Source organism: Geotrypetes seraphini, chromosome 1, assembly GCF_902459505.1.
Source record: "Geotrypetes seraphini chromosome 1, aGeoSer1.1, whole genome shotgun sequence".
NCBI classification, from domain to species: Eukaryota; Metazoa; Chordata; class Amphibia; order Gymnophiona; family Dermophiidae; genus Geotrypetes; species Geotrypetes seraphini.
Genome location: NC_047084.1, coordinates 89,689,585 through 89,706,211, shown reverse-complemented (window position 1 = coordinate 89,706,211; position 16,627 = coordinate 89,689,585). Strand labels below are relative to the sequence as shown.

General features: G+C 45.7%; 1 protein-coding gene across 1 annotated transcript in view; it reads right to left on the bottom strand.

Annotated features, from left to right (window-relative positions):
* ZBTB7C (zinc finger and BTB domain containing 7C) overlaps positions 1-15,960 on the bottom strand; it is a 515,986-nt gene extending 500,026 nt beyond the window's left edge. The window contains exon 1 of the mRNA XM_033934830.1: positions 15,843-15,960. The gene's annotated coding sequence lies outside the window, so the exon portion shown is untranslated. The remainder of the gene's footprint in view (positions 1-15,842) is intronic.
* Between the last annotated feature and the right edge of the window lie 667 nt (positions 15,961-16,627).

Here is a 16,627-nt window from a genome sequence, read left to right as displayed (position 1 = left end):
CTTCTATCCAGACTACAGTCTATTAGAATTAACAATATAGCATTAGCTTGGCTCTCCTCCTTTCTTAATGAAAGATCGCAGAGAGTACTATTAGGACACTCCCTATCTGAGCCAAAACCATTCTGCTATGGAGTGCCCCAAGGTGCATTGTTATCCCCATTCCTCTTCAACTTCTATGTATTCGAAATCGCTGCAAAATACCAAATCAAAATCCACTCAGTCACAGACGATATACAGCTCTACCTTCCCTTAGGCCAACACCAAGATGCACAAATCATAAAACTCCATAGCTGCCTAACTGAAATAAAGAACTGGATGACTGCAAATAAACTACAACCTAATGCCTCAAAGACTGAACTCTTCTGGATACACAAAGACACCTGCACATATCCCTGCCCATCCTTTTCCTTACTTACACACTTACAGCTAAAGATAACGTCCGCAGCCTAGAAGTGATCCTGGACTCAAATCTATCACTCTCAAATCACGTATCAAACTTAGTATTTTCATCCTTCTACTACCTCCGTCAACTGAAGTGCATCCATCCCTACTTTTCAGAAATCTATTTTGCTCAACTACTGCATGTGTTTGTATTATTCCGCTTAGACTATTGCAACACACTACTAGTGGGCTTACCCACAAAAAACCTCTCCCGCCTCCAAGGTGTACAAAATGCAGCCATTCGTCTCCTGAAAAACCTAGGCTTCTGAGACCATGTCACCCCAACACTAACAAAAAACGAAAAACAAAAGAAAAATACAACACAATCTGCAGTGAAGTAAAAGCAACACAAGGAAAAACATAGAACTGCAGACAAACATACAAGATGCAGGCTATAGTGGTAACATTAACCACAATCATTAATTGATATAATAAACGTGGAGGGGCATAATCAAAAAAAGTGTCTAAGTCCCCTTTTGGCCTAAGTCCTTAAACGTTCAACGCAGAAGCAGGGAAAGTGTCCATAACCAAAACAAACGTCCTTGTTTTGATTATGGCCTTCCTCTGCCTAAACACCCAATCTCCACTACGTCTACAAGTACACCTACACGACGTCTACACTTTTTAGCCATAATGAAACAAAAAAACGCCTAAGTCCCAAACGTCCAACAGAAGGGCTTTTAGGTGAAGGAGGAGCCAGTCCTTCACCTAAAAGCTGGATTCTGTAACCGGTGTTTGTCAAAAACAACACCGGTTACAGAATCCCCCCCCCACAACCATCCAGGCAGGAGGATGCCCAAGCCCTCCTGCCATGTCAAACCGCGACCCCCCCCCCTCCCGACAACATCGGGGCAAGAGGGAGTTCAAGCCCTCTTGCCCCGGCCAACCACGGCACCCCCGACAATATCGGGGCAAGAGGGAGCCCAAGCCCTTTTGCCCTGCCGATTAACATCGGGCCAGGAGAGAGCCCAAGCTCTCCTGGCCCCAGCGACACTCCCCCCCCCCCCCCCCCCCCCCCCCCCCCCGCGACTGGCTTGGGCCAGGAGGGAGCCCAAGCCCTCCTGGCCCTGGCGACCCCCCCCCCCACCGCTACTTGAATGGGCCAGGAGGGAGCCCAAACCTTCCTGGCCCCGGCGACCCCCCCCCCCCCCGCCGCTACTAAATGAGACATGAGGGAGCCCAAACCCTCCTGGCCCCGGCGACCCCCTACCTCCATCCCACACTACATTACGGGCAGGAGGGATCCCAGGCCCTCCTGCCCTCGATGCAACCACCCTCCCCCCAATGAACTCCCCCCCCAGAACCCCGATCGCCCCCCCCAGCTGACCCGTGACCCGCCGGCCGACCCCACCCCCACCCCCCTTCCCCGTACCTTGTTTCAAGTTGGCCGGACAGACGGGTGCCAAACCTGCCTGTCCGGCAGGCAGCCAACAGCAGAATGGGGCCGGATTGGCCCAGCCGCCCCAAAGCCCCGCCCACAGGGCCAATCAGAATAGGCTCGGGAGCCTTAGGCCCCTCCTGGGGCGGGGCCTGAGGCACATGGGCCGGGTTGGGATCCCTCCTGCCCGTAATGTAGTGCGGGGTGGGGGTAGGGGGTCGCCGGGGCCAGGAGTGTTTGGGCTCCCCCTGGCCCATTCAAGTAGTGGCGAAGTGGTCGCCGGGGCCAGGAGGGTTTGGGCTCCCTCCTGGCCCATTCAAGTAGCGGCGGGGGGTCGCCGGGGCCAGGAGAGTTTGGGCTCCCTCCTGGCCCAATCGTACTCGGGGGTCCGAGTTAATTGCGAGGGGGGGTGATGGATCGCGGCAGGAGAGATGCCTCATCTCCCCTACCGCGATGCCATCACTCCTCTACCAGAACTGCTGCGGGTCGCGGCAGTTCGGGTAGAGGAGTGATGGCATCGCGGTAGGGGAGATGAGGCATCTCTCCTGCCGCGATGGTTGCGGTGGGTAGGTTGTCGGGCCCCTGAATTGAAGGCGCCAGCGGCCATCAGCTCAGCGGCCCCTTTTTCGGCACTTAGACCTGGTTTGACTACGTCTAAGTCAAAAAGGTCTAAGTGCCGACTAGGCAACCTGTAAATGTTTTGGTTATACCTGTTGTACACCTAGGTGTATGTCGGCCCACCTCCCGCCCACTGCCCACCCTTTCCCCTCCTCTAACACACCTCTTTTCTCTCTGTGCGTTTAGTGGCAGGGGAAAGGCCTAAGCTGTTTTTAGATACGTCTAAAAACCAGCTTTGGTTATGGGTACTTAGACGATCAGGCTTTTTGATCATCCAAGTAGCCATTTAGGACACTTTTTAGACGTTTTTTGTTTTTTTTTTAATTATTCCCCCATAGCCTTCATCTTGTACATTTGGCTGCACCCCTGCACTAACATCCATGCATTGGTTACCAAAAATGCTGTTCCTTTAAAGCCTTGGTCCTAGTCTTCAAGACCTTCCACAAGCTGACACCAAACTACATGATACCAAAACTACAAATTTACGTCCCAAACAGATCACTGAGATCTCAAACAGAGAGATAGCTTATACTACAACCTGGTCGTTCACCAAAACTGAAAACAGCCCGCAAACGTTCTTATTCACAGTTTATACCCAGATTCTGGCACATCATCCCCACATCCATTAGTTCGCTAGACAATCTATGGAACTTGAGGAAGGCCGTGAAAACCTTCCTCTTCACAAATCCAGCTCCTTAATGTCCAGCGCTACGCACGGGACCTAAACTGCCAACCACCAATCATGTACTCGCTTACAACACTAAAACTTTAGTACAATTATGTTCTATTCTGTAAGTACAGAAAATGCTGTCCTAAATCTATACTATGCCATGTAATATCTTCTACGAATGTCGCAAATTCATCTAAGCTATGTCTGTCAAAAATGTCTTTCAATAATGTCCTTCTGTACTGTGAAAGTACCTTTGCAACCCGTTCTGGGCTCTTTTGGCTAAATAAATAAATGAATAAATAAATATAGTTATTCCACACTTTTCGTTTCAATGAGGCAAATGCATCTAGTAAATGGGCACAAGTATAGGGAAACCAAGCCATTGTGACATCACCAATGAGATTGGCTCTTAGGCACTGGTGGAATGAGGCATTATGACATCACAATACGAGGGGGCGCTGAAAGGTTCTCAGCCCAACCACGAAGAGAACGATGTGGAGCCCTGAAACTTACAAGTTCTTCAATGATATGAAATGAAAACCTTTCAGTGGCCCCTCATAGATACAGTATCATAGGATGCTGCCATTTCTACACCTAACTGCCAGTACTTAGCGGTGAGCATTTATACCAGCCTTTGAGCTGGCATAAAAGCTCACACCTAAAGTTAGGAGTAAAAATGCAGACCTGTGCTAGTATTCTATAAAAATTGTTCTGTTCAGGACTATCATTATAGAATTCTGAAAAATTACACTTTTGGATGATACAGTCTGAATGAAGAAGTGACTTTTTGCAGATAAGTGATATTTTTCATCTTGGTTTTGAAAATATTTTTTGGAATAATTTGTTTTTTTATATATTTAACATTAACAGGTTCTTCCTTACTTAAAAAAAACAAAACATAAAGCCTTCTCTTTCCTTTGTTAACTCTTACTTCCTCTTTCCCTTCATAGGAATAAGGGTAAGACTTAATAGTCCCACCCACCCCAGGGATCACTGCTCATATATAGAGATCCAAATAATCAGGACTACTCAAATCAAGTCACTTCCCAACCAATCAAGATGACCTTTATTCTATGCAATCACTGTGGTGCTTTAATTCCAAGACACACTATTTGGAGGCATAAAGCTTGCCCCATCTGTCTTCAACTTGCTAGTATTAAGGAGGAGCTTTGCAAACTTAAACAGGAATTGAATACAATTAAAGCAGCTTCCATCACTCCACAAAATCATACCAACTTACCACTTCTACCTCAAAGAATAAAACAGCCCAGGAATAAATGGGTCACAGTAGGCTCAGGAAAACTCGACATGTAACACAGAAACATCCACCTTCACTAATATTACCTCTACAGAATTCCTTCGCTCCACTAGTGCACTGTGATACTCAAGAAAACAGAAGGGAGGTGGGACTAAAACCAATGAAGGTAACTCAAGAGAACAAGCGCACCCTAAGCACAAATAAAAAAGCCAAAAACAGAAAACTATTACTGTTGAGGGATTCCATCATCAGAGGCACTGACCTTGGAACACAAAGCGAGGAGACCAAAATAATGAAATGTCTTCCAGGATCCTCAGCTACCAGGAGTTCCAGGCAAATACAGACTATAATTAAGGAAGAAACTAAGGATTTTAACACTGATGTTGTTATCCATCTGGGAACAAATGACCTAGCCAACAACTCCACACTTGCAGCAAAGAAAGCTTTTCGGAAGCTTGGTGAGGGTTTGAAACCTTCTGTAAAGACTTTAGCTTTTTCTGAAATACTGCCTGCATATGGAAAGGGAGAGCAAAGAGCAAATAACACAGAGGACTTTAATAGATGGTTCAAAGCCTGGTGTCATCAAGAAGGCTTCAGGTACATAGGAGGATGGGGAAATACATGGAAGGACAAGAAGCTATATTGCACTGATGGGTTACATATTACTACAGCAGGAAAAAGAAACCTTGCAGAGAAATTTAGACACTATGGGGTTCATAATAAAAAAAGTCTAAATGGCGACTTGGACTATCAAAAGCCTGATTGTCCAAGTACCCATAATCAAAGCTGGTTTTAGACATATCTAAAACCAGCTTAGGCTTTTCCCCTGCCTCTAAACGGACAGAGAGAAAAGAGGCGTTTTTAGAGGAGGGGAAAGGGCGGGCGGTGGGCAGGAGGTGGGCTGACCTACACTTAGGCGTGCAGCAGGTATAACCAAAACCTTAGGCAGGTTGCCTAGTCCGGCACTTATACGTTTTGACTTAGATGAAGTCAAAACAGGTCTAAGTGCGAAAAAGGGGCCACTGAGCTGATCGTGGCTGCTGCGATCAGACTCAGCGGCCCCCATGCAACCTGCCTACCCCCTACAGCAATGATGCCCTTTCTCTCCTGACCGAGGGTCGCGGCCAGTTCGGGTAGAGGAGTGATGGCATCGCGGTAGGGAGATGAGGCATCTCTCCTGCCGCGATACATCACCCCCCCACACACAACATCGGGGCAAGAGGGAGCCCAAGTCCTCTTGCCGCCCCGCGGCACCGACACCTACCCCCCCACCCCCGATTTTACGTTCGGGGCAAGAGGGAGCCCAAGCCCTCTTGCCCCAGGCACCCACGTCACCCCCCCCCCCAATTACGATCAGGCAAGAGAGATCCAGCCCTCCTGGCCTCTCGCCCCCCACTCCCCTATCACGATCGGGCAGGAGGGAGCCCAACCCTCCTGCCCAGGTGAACCCCCTACCCCCCACCCCCACTACAATACAGGCAGGAGGGATCCAGGCCCTCCTGCCCTTGACACAATCCCCTCTTAACGACCACCCCCTGAACCCCTGATCAGCTCCCCGTGGCCCACGACGCCCCCCCACCGACCCCCCGCCACCCTCCCCCCGCCCCCATACCTGTAAATGTTGGCCAGATGGACGGGTGCCAAACCCGCCTGTCCCTGCAGGCCAAGCCGGCTGCAGAATGGGGCCAGATTGGCCCAGAGTCTGAAAACCCTGCCCACAGGTGGGGCCTAAGGCGACTGGGCCAACCAGAATAGGCCTGGGAGTGTTGGCCTGATCGTAATTGGGGGGTGCTGCAGGTGCCCGGGGCAAGAGGGCTTGGGCTCCCTCTTGTCCTGAACGTAATCAGGGGGGGGGGGGGTCGGTGCCACGGGGCAGGAGGGCTTGGGTTCCCTTCTGCCCCGATGTCGGGGGGGGGGGGTTTGGTGTGGATTCTGTAACCGGTGTTGTTTTTGACAGACATCGGTTACAGAATCCAGCTTTTACGCGAAGGACTGGCTTCTCCTTCGCCTAAAAGCCCTTGTGTTGGACGTTTGGGGCTTAGGCGTTTTTTTGGTTCATTATGGGGTATAAGTGTAGATGTCGTGGGGGTATAAGTGTGACGTAGTGGTGGTCTGGGCGTTTAAACAGCTGAATGTAGAGGCAAGCCATTATTAAAAAAAAACTCCATTTGGACGTTTTTTTGATTATGGACATTTTCCCTGCTTCTACTTTCAACGTTTAAGGCCTTAGGCCAAAAGGGGACTTTTTTTGATTATGCCCCTCCACGTTTCTAGCCATTTAAACTAGAAGGTGGGGGTGGTGTATATATGAAGGACAATTATAGAGACCACCCCCGGCAAAAGAAAAGATGTGATAGTAGTAAAGATTGCAACATAAACAATATCAGCAACTCATTTCTTAGTATCGCAACGGAAAGTGAAATGAAACAAAAATCCATACGAAAAAGGAGATTACCGCTGAAAAATAGCTGGAAAGTGATGACCACAAATGCTCGAAGTCTAAGCAACAAAGTTCATGATCTGCAAGCCCTGATGTTAGAGGCAGATCTAGATATTGTCGCTATCACAGAGACATGGTTCAGTGAATCACATGGATGGGATGCAAACATACCGGGATATAATCTTTTTAGGAAGGACAGAGATGGTCAAAAAGGTGGAGGAGTAGCTCTCTATGTAAAGATCAATATCCAAGCGACCGAAATGCAAGGGACCTGGGGAGAGGAAGAAGTGATATGGATCGCTCTGAAAAGAGAAGATGGAACTTCTATCTACGTGGGTATAGTCTACAGACCTCCAACTCAATCGCAGCAAATTGATAAGGATCTGGTTGTGGATATCCAAAAACTTTGGAAGGAAAGAGGAGGTTCTGCTGTTCAACCTGCCGGATACGGACTGGAATGTTCTGTCTGCGGAATCGGAAATGAGATTGTGGATGCCTTCAAGAGGCTCTGCTCAGACAAATGGTGATGGAACCCACAAGGGAAAAAGCGTATATGGATCTGGTCCTCACAAATGGAAGAGAGTATCTCTAATGTTCGAGTGGGTGCTCACCTGGGAAGTAGCAATCATCAAACAGTTTGGTTTGATATAAGGGCTAAAGTGGAGAGCAGCCGAACGATACTTAAAGTCCTAGATTTCAAAACATATGGACTTTAATGCAATGGGAGAGTACCTGAAGAAAGAGCTGTTAGGATGGGAGGACACAAGAGAAGTGGAAAGACAGTGGTCTAAGCTGAAAGGAGCGATAAAACTGGCTATGGACCTTTATGTGAAGAAAATCAATAAAAACAAGAGAAAAAGGAAGCCAATATGGTTCTCCAAACTAGTGGCAGAGCAAATAAAGGCGAAAGAGTTGGCGTTCGTGAAATATAAAAAAACCCAAGAAGAGGAGAGCAGAAAGGACTACAGGGTGAAACTGAAAGAAGCCAAGAGAGAGATACATCTGGCGAAAGCACAGGCGGAAGAACAAATGGCTAAAAATGTAAAAAAGGGAGATAAAATTTTTTTCAGATATATTAGTGAAGGAGGAAGATGAAAAATGGAATTGCTAACTAAAAGATGCTGGGAACCGATATGTAAAGCAAATGTGCTAAACAAATACTTCTGTTCTGTGTTCACAGAAGAAAACTCCTAAAGAAGGACCGAGATTGTCTAGTAAAGTTTACATGAGGAAATGGAGTAGATTCTGCGCCGTTCACGGAGGAGGGTGTTTATGAGCAACTTGAAAAACTTGAAGGTGGACAAAGCGATGGACCAGACGGGATCCATCCCAGGATACTAAGGGAGCTCAGAGAGGTTCTGGCGAGTCCTATTAAAGACTTGATTCAACAAATCTCTGGAGACGGAGTGATTTCCTGTGGATTGGAGGAGAGCGGATGTGGTCCTATTCATAAAAGTGGTCACAGGGATGAAGCATGGAAACTACAGGCCGGTGAGCCTCACTTCAGTTGTTGGAAAATAATGGAAGTGTTGCTGAAAGACAGGATAGTGTACTTCCTTGAATCTAATTGGTTACAGGATTCGAGGCAACATGGCTTTACAAAAGGTAAATCGTGCCAAACGAATCTGATTGAATTTTTTTGACTGGGTGACCAGAAAGGCTGGATCGAAGACATAGTAACATAGTAACATAGTAGATGACGGCAGATAAAGACCCAATGGTCCATCCAGTCTGCCCAACCTGATTCAATTTAAATTATTATTTTTTTTTTTTTTTTTTTTTCTTCTTAGCTATTCTGGGCGAGAATCCAAAGCTTTACCCGGTACTGTGCTTGGGTTCCAACCTGCGAATCTCTGTTAAGACTTACTCCAGCCCATCTACACCCCCTCCCAGCCATTGAAGCCCTCCCCTGCCCATCCTCACTCCAACGGCCATGCACAGACACAGGACCGTACAAGTCTGCCCAGTAACTGGCCTAGTTCAATCTCTTACATATTATTTTCTCGATTCTCAATCTTCTGTGTTCATCCCACGCTTCTTTGAACTCAGTCACAGTTTTACTTCCACCACCTCTCTCGGGAGCGCATTCCAGGCATCCACCACCCTCTCCGGTAAAGTAGAATTTCTAACATTGCCCCTGAATCTACCACCCCTCAACCTCAAATTATGTCCTCTGGTTTTAACCATTTTCCTTTCTCTGGAAAAGATTTTGTTCTACGTTAATACCCTTTAAGTATTTGAACGTCTGAATATGCTAGATGTAATTTACTTAGATTTCAGCAAAGCCATTGATTCAGTTCCTCATAGGAGGCTGTTGAAGAAACTTGAAGGGCTGAAGTTAGGACCCAAAGTGGTGAACTGGGTTAGAAACTGGCTGTCGGACGATGTCAGAAGGTGGTGGTTAATGGAAGTTGCTCGGAGGAAAGGTGAGTAGTGGAGTCCCTCAGAGTTCGATTGCTGGGGCCGATTCCTGTTCAATATGTTTGTGAGTGACATTGCTTGAAGGGTTAGATAGAACAAGTGTGCTTTTTATTCAGATGATACCAAGATTTGTAACAGAGTAGACACCGAAGAGGGATTGGAAAATATGAAAAAGGATCTGCAAAAGTTAGAGGAATGGTCTAATGCCTAACAACTAAAATTCAATGCTAAGAAATGCAGAGTAATGCGTTTGGGGATTAATAATCGGAAGGAACCGTATATGCTGGGAGGAGAGAAGTTGATATGCACGGATGGGGGAGAGGGACCTTGAGGTGATAGTGGTCTGAAGATCTAAGGCGAAAAAACAGTGTGACAAGGCGTGGCTGCTGCCAGAAGGATGCTGAGCTGTAAAAGAGAGGCGGAAGTCAGTATGAAGGAAGAAGGTGTTGATGCCCCTGTACAGGTCATTGGTAAGGCCCCTCTTGAGTATTGTGTTCAGTTTTGGAGACCGTATCTGGCGAAGGACATAAGAAGAGTTGAAATGGTCCAGAGGAGGGCGACGAAAATGATCGGAGGCTTGCGCCAGAATACGTATGAGGAGAGACTGGAAGCCCTGAATATGTATACCCTAGAGGAATGGAGAGACAGGGGAGATATGATTCAGACGTTCAAATACTTGAAGGGTATTAACGTAGAACATAATCTTTTCCAGAGAAAGGAAATGGTAAATGGTAATTTGAGGTTGAGGGGTGGTAGATTCAAAGGCAATGTTAGGAAATTCTACTTTACTGAGAGGGTGGTGGATGTCTGGAATGCGCTCTTGAGAGAGGTTGTGGAGAGTAAAACTGTGACTGAGTTCAAAGAAGCGTGGGATGAACACAGAGGATTTAGAATCAGAAATAATATTAAAATATTGAACTAACGGCCAGTACTGGGCAGACTTGCACCGTCTGTGTCTCTATATGGCCATTTGGTGGAGGATGGGCTTGGGAGGGCTTCAATGGCTGGGAGGGTGTAGATGGGCTGTAGTAGGTTTTAACAGAGATTTCGGCAGTAGGAACCCAAGCACAGTACCGGGTAGAGCTTTGGATTCTTGCCAGAAATAGCTAAGAAAAAAATTAAAAAAATTTAAATTGAATCAGGCTGGGCAAACTGGATGGACCATTCAGGTCTTTATCTGCCGTCATCTACTATGTTACTAATGCTGATATGGAGGGGTGCTGAAAAGTTCTCATCCCAACCAGAAGAGAATGATGTGGCTATGGTTCAATCAATGATCTGAACAATATCAAAACATAGACTTTCGTTTCTACAGATTGTCACATAACGAAATAAGATAACACTCTCTTCAGGTACAGTGGCAAAATAATGCTCAGAATTAGGAAGTTGGTTGGGTTGGGCCTGAGAATTTTCAGCATCCCTCATAAGATATTTGGGTTCTAAATTTCAGGCCCCTTTTTATCAAACCGCTTTTAGGGTTTCTATCGCCGGCTACTGGGGTTAAAGCTCCGATGCTCACAGAATCCTATGAGCATTGGAGCTTTTACCACAGCGTTGGCAACATAAAAAAACTTTAATGCAGCCAGATAAAAGGGGGCCTAAATTAATTATTTGCACTCCTGTATTTTGGACATCTGGAGGGTTTTTTTTAGGACCAGTGATGTGAATAAGGAGATACTCTGATGTTTACGGGCATTCTTTACCTTTAGACACTTAAGGCTTGATTCTGTATAGGATGCCCGGTCTCAGCAGCTGCCTAAGTGGCTTTTGAGAATCACACAAGGGCATCCTATATAGAATTCTGATTCTTTAACTGGAGTACATGTCACAGGTGCCAGTTAGAGAATTGCAATGCTGCTGATCTGATCGTGGCTAGGGTCAGTGAGTGGCTGAGACAGAACCCCCATCAGCCATGAAGTCGGCCAGTAGGAGGGATGCCCAGTCCCTCCTGACGGCACTCCTCCTCCTCCCCCCTCCCCCCCCCCCGTAATGTCCCTAGCTGAAGGGATTCCTTACTCCTGCAGGCACCCCACCCCCCAAAGATCACCCAGCAGGAGGGATTCCTATTCCTGCAGGCTCCCCCTGAAGACATGCCCTCACCCTGACACACCCCCAAGCCCACTTGGACCCCCCCTGGACCTATTTCTCTCAGGCCGGCGGAGGGATGCTTACTCCCTCTGGCCGGCAGACCCACCTCCACAGAATGGCGGGGCTTCCCCTTCCCGGTGCATCCTGGGATATACTGGGAGGTGCCCAAGGCCCTGATTGGCCCAGGTGCCTGAGGCCCTCCTATGGAGAGGCCTTAGGCACTTGGGCCAATCGGAATCTTAGATCTCCCAGTGCATTCTGGGATGTGCTGGGAGTGGCCTAAGACTCTGATTAGCCAGATCCCTTAGGCCACCCTCCATGCACCCTTGTTCCAGAGCTTCCTTTCAATTGAATGAGACTCTCCTCAAGCGCATTTATGCCAAGCAGGTATTTAAAAGCCTCTCTCATATCTCCCCTATCCTGCCTTTGCTCAAAATATACATAATGAGATCTTTAGGTTTGTCCTCATATGCTTTATGATGAAAACCATTGACCATTTTAGTAGCCTTCTTCTGGACAAACTCCATTCTGTTTACATCTTTTGAAGGAACAGTCTTCAGAACTGTACACAATATTCTAAACTAGTATTTTAGCCCGTTACATTAATGGGTGCTAGAAGTCTGGCCGGCTCCCTTAGTCCCTTGCCCCCCCTCCTTCCCTTCCCACGGTCCCAACAAACCTGCTGACTCTAGCAGCGTCGGCAGCACTCTACACACGCTGCTTCGTGGCCTTCTACTGTCCTGATTTATTTCTGGCACGTCCCTGATGACATCATCAGAGACGCGGAAGCAGCAAATCAGGGCCAGTAGAAAGCCCCGAAGCAGCATGTTTAGAGTGCTGCAGACAGGTTTGGAGTCTGGACCGCAGGAAGGGAAGGGGGGGCCGGGTCAGACGTCAGGAAGGGATGGAGTCCGCCGGAAAAACTTACTGTTTTTTTGCCGCGAGAGAGCAGGGAGTCCAGCGTTGGCGGCCGGTCCTGCCGCGAGTGTAGTTAGGTGCTGGAAGGCTGGGGACTCGCGCATGCGCACTACTGCCACCACAGACATACACCTCACGGATCAGGGAAACGGAACACGCAGGTAGGAGTGCGCATGCGCGGCTAGGGTTTTTATTATATAGGTTGACGGTCTCACCAGAGTCCTACACAGGAAGATCAATATCTCCTTTTTCCTACTGGCCATTCCTCTCCCTGTGTACCCAAGCATATTCTAGCTTTTGCCATTGCCATTTTTTTACTGTTTGGCCACACCTTAAGATCATTGCATATGATCACACCAAGTCCCGCTTCTCTTTCCTGCACAAATATTTCTCATTTCATATCGATTCCTGTGTCATTTTATGAGCATGTTTTGTTTTATTTTCATTTGGCTTTCTTGTAATCACAGGAGCAAAGTCATCGAGCATGCACTCTTCTGAAAGACGGCCAACCTCGTTTCAAAAAGGTGTGCATCTTTTCCCCGACAGCGCATGCGTGTGCAATGCTTTGCATATGTTTGATGGTTGACGCTTACGCAACAGTTTGACTGAGCACTCAGTAAGGAAAAGGAGCTCGGGTTTTTTTTTTTTCTAATTAAGTCTGCCCTTTGCAAAATCTTTTGAATATGGCATGTCTTTTCTCGTTGTGTTCACTTCTTAAAGACAGTGGAGGAGTGGCCATAGTGATTAAAGTGACAGCCTCAGCACCCTGAGGTTGTAAGTTCAATTCCCACTGCAGCTCTTTGTGCCTCTGGGCAAGTCACTTAACACTTCATTGCCCTAGGCACAAAATAAGTGCCTGTCTAAAATATTAAACTACATAGAAAAAGCAGTATATCAAGTCTAATCCCTTTTACCTTTACATACAACAGCATGGGATATGTTATTGATTGTTCCCTATGTAATTCCACATGACTGCCCATCCCCTACTATTGGTTAAGGATTGTGGATTGTTGGTGACCAGGTAAGTGACATGGAAAAGCAGAGCTCTGTGTGAATGGAATGCATTCCAAGGACTTTGCATTATGAGAGAAAGCCGTATTATGCAGGGTGCCCACAAAAACACACCTTGATTTTAAATGGTTACAAAACCAAAATTTATTGAATATTCTTTCACCTTTGAGGCTACAGTTTCATCAAACTCATAATGTCTCATATGGTATCTGTTGATTACATTACACTCGATGTGAGCCACACCTGCAAACTCGATGTGAGCCCACCTGCAACATCGAGCTCGGACCAGACTCTCCGAAGCATATCCGGCGTGATCGCGTTTATCGCTTCAGTGATGCGTTCCTGCAGATATCCAATATTTGCATGTAGTGGAGGTACGTACACTCTGTCTTTCACGTACCCCCAAAGGAAAAAGTCACCAACCAGTAATGCCGATGATCTCGGGGGCCACTTGAACACCCTTGTCATTTTGTCGGGTTGCATTGTCTGAAGGTTGTAATTTCAGCACCAATTGCAGCTTATAAGGGTGAAAGTGCAAGCCATTTGTGTAAGATCTTGCTAACCGGGCTTTTTGGGACTTGTATTTGCTGTCATCTTCTTTATCAACATATTCCAATAAGTTTTGATTTTGTAACATTTAAAACCAAGGAGGTTTCTGGGGCACCTGTACTTAGGAAAAAGCTGACGACATGTTTTGGTGTTTTTTTTTGTACAAATACCTTCTGATGTTTTAATTGGGTTGATTATTCTATTTCATCGTGAAAATGAAAGTTTTTATATTAGCAAGGCAAATTTTTATTTCAGTCATTTTCTTGAATTTTGCTGGATCCCACTCTGAATCATTGATTGATAGAAATGGGCTGTGAGTTCATATTAAATTAACTAATTAACCATTGAGGGAAAATCTACTTCTTCACGCTTGCAGTCCCTAGTTAGCGGGGAGTCCTCAAAAGTCCCTTCCCATTGCTCCCACTCATAGCGGCCATATCACTTCTATTGAGACTCGCTGGGTCAGCCAGCAACGGCACAGAGACCCAAAGTCAGTCTCTCTATGGGTCCGGAGGCTCAGCCCCAGTGGATTCCCAAACCTGTTTTGGTACCACAGCAGTTAAGGGGGTCTCAGAATACCACAAATGAATATGAACTGAAGTTACATACCGTGGGTCTATAACATATGCAAATGCATCTCATTCATATTTCTCTTGAATATTCCACAAATCTGTTTGACTATAGGGTTATCAGAACAGGCTTGGGAAATTCGTCTGTAACCAATGAGTTGCTGGGCAAAGGCTACAAGGATTTCTGACACTATTTTAAATTTTACAAGCTTCAGATCTGTAAGGTCATTTAGCCAATCTCACTACACCACAAATTCAAATATCCCCGCTTTGTTCCTTTCTTCCCCTCCCCCCCCCATGAATAATAGCAGTAACCCAGCAATGTACAATGTTTCTTGCTATCGAAGGTATATCGCAGAAATCCAGGTCATTATTTAATGCTCTGTCCATGACTCAGAGCTGTTTTGTTAGCTTAATGGGCAGAAGACATATGAGACATATGGGTTTTTAAAAAAATATTGACTGCTATAAACTATTATATTGATAGATATGAAATATTTCCACAACTTATAATTTGCAGAGACATAAAGGATAAAGACATCATTTCTGTGCCAGCTATGATTTCTGCCCCTGAGTAAAACAAGTTTCTTTTTGCTTACTGAAGGAATATTCCAATCCAAAAAGCATCCGGTGCTCAGAGAAGAGGCCAGCTCTAATAAACAGGTGGAAAGGCACAATCTTAAAGTTAGAAGTCAAGAGTTTCTAAAACACATTAAAGCTTTGCATGGAAAGTCAGGAAGAGACCATATGATTCCACAGCTAAATGAAAAGGATAATGTACAAAACTTTCTATTTTTGGCCGACAAATCCTTCTGAATACAACCCTACTTAGGGGTTTGGGATTATTGGTGTTTTAGTTAAGAACATCCAACACCTTCTCTCCCACCATGACTGCATTTAAAACAAAAAAAAATAATAAACAAAATAAATTGTTCCTTCTGGCCCAAACATCCATGCCCTCCCTCCAAAAAATAAAAGAACCAGAGACTTTGCAGGTTTGTGTCGTCTGTGTGATCCATTTCCACAAACCTGGTTCTCGCTGTCTTTTCCCCTCCTGGAGGCATCTGAGACCCATTTCACAAAGTTGAAGGCCAAAATTGTCTCTAATTTTTCTTGGGGAAGATACCTTAATCCTTGAGAACACTTGACAAAAAAAAATACCCAGCATTCCCACCTTCACCCCTTCCCCCAGCAAACCAAAAAAACAACAACCCCAAACAGAAATGTAATTTTAAATATGCAATCTTTTTCTAAGAAAAGAAATGAGACACATATTGAATTAAAAGAACCTAGCTATAGATTCATTGTGCACCTGCAGACTCATAGCTTTCTGCATCCGATTTGCTCAGCACCCAGTATACTTAAGCACAGCATCAGACAGGGCACCGTCTTCCCTCGGCTCTCCTGAGAAGATGCTGCAACCTTCAGCCACTTCATTTAAGCGGCTTCATAATCAGCAGACATGGGAATACGCTACTTACAAGAAGGTGATGTTTGGCATCTGTTAGATTTCCCCTCTGTCTTGAGCTGTCTGCTGCAGAAATGACACGTCGGCAGATAAGTCTGTCTACACGTTTAAGGGCCACTGCTTCAAAACTCAGTTATTTCATGGCCGAGAAGCAAGGGAAAAAAAAAAAAAGGGAAAAAAAAACTCATCCCTAACAAAGCAGCAGGGTGGAGCTAAAATACTCTTACATTTAGCTGCAGGCAGATCCTTAAAGATGCAGCATTTAATTTCAATAAATTATGTCCAAAGTGTATGATAAAAAAAAATAAAATAAAACTACCCTAGTTAACCTCTTGCTGCCTTTTCAGCAGCAATGCAGTTATTTGAGTGAAGCTGTGAAGGAGAGACAAGAGAGGGACACAGATGCAGATCCTGTGTGCTCTTTTTCAAACTTAAAGAGAGCAGCTTCCTGGTACTTTAGAATACCCAAGCATTAGAGCAAATTCCATAATATTAGACTTTGTCTTTTTTCTTCTTCTTAAAAATAGCAGCGTGGTCCCACCCTTCACTTTTTCATCCTGCCACTTTTGAGTTTGAAAAGAGAACTGTAGGACTTTTCTGTTTTCAGAATTTTTTTTTTTTTTTTTAACCTGCTCAAGTGATAAAAATAGAGCAGTGGGTCAATTGTATTGATCTGTGACTTCCTGTCTAGCATACCATTGAAGATTTGTTTATTGTTTATGATAGTTAGAATAGAGTTAGAACGCATGGAGGGACATCCAAGTCTGATTTGAGCTTTTCTTGCAAGACCTCCAAATT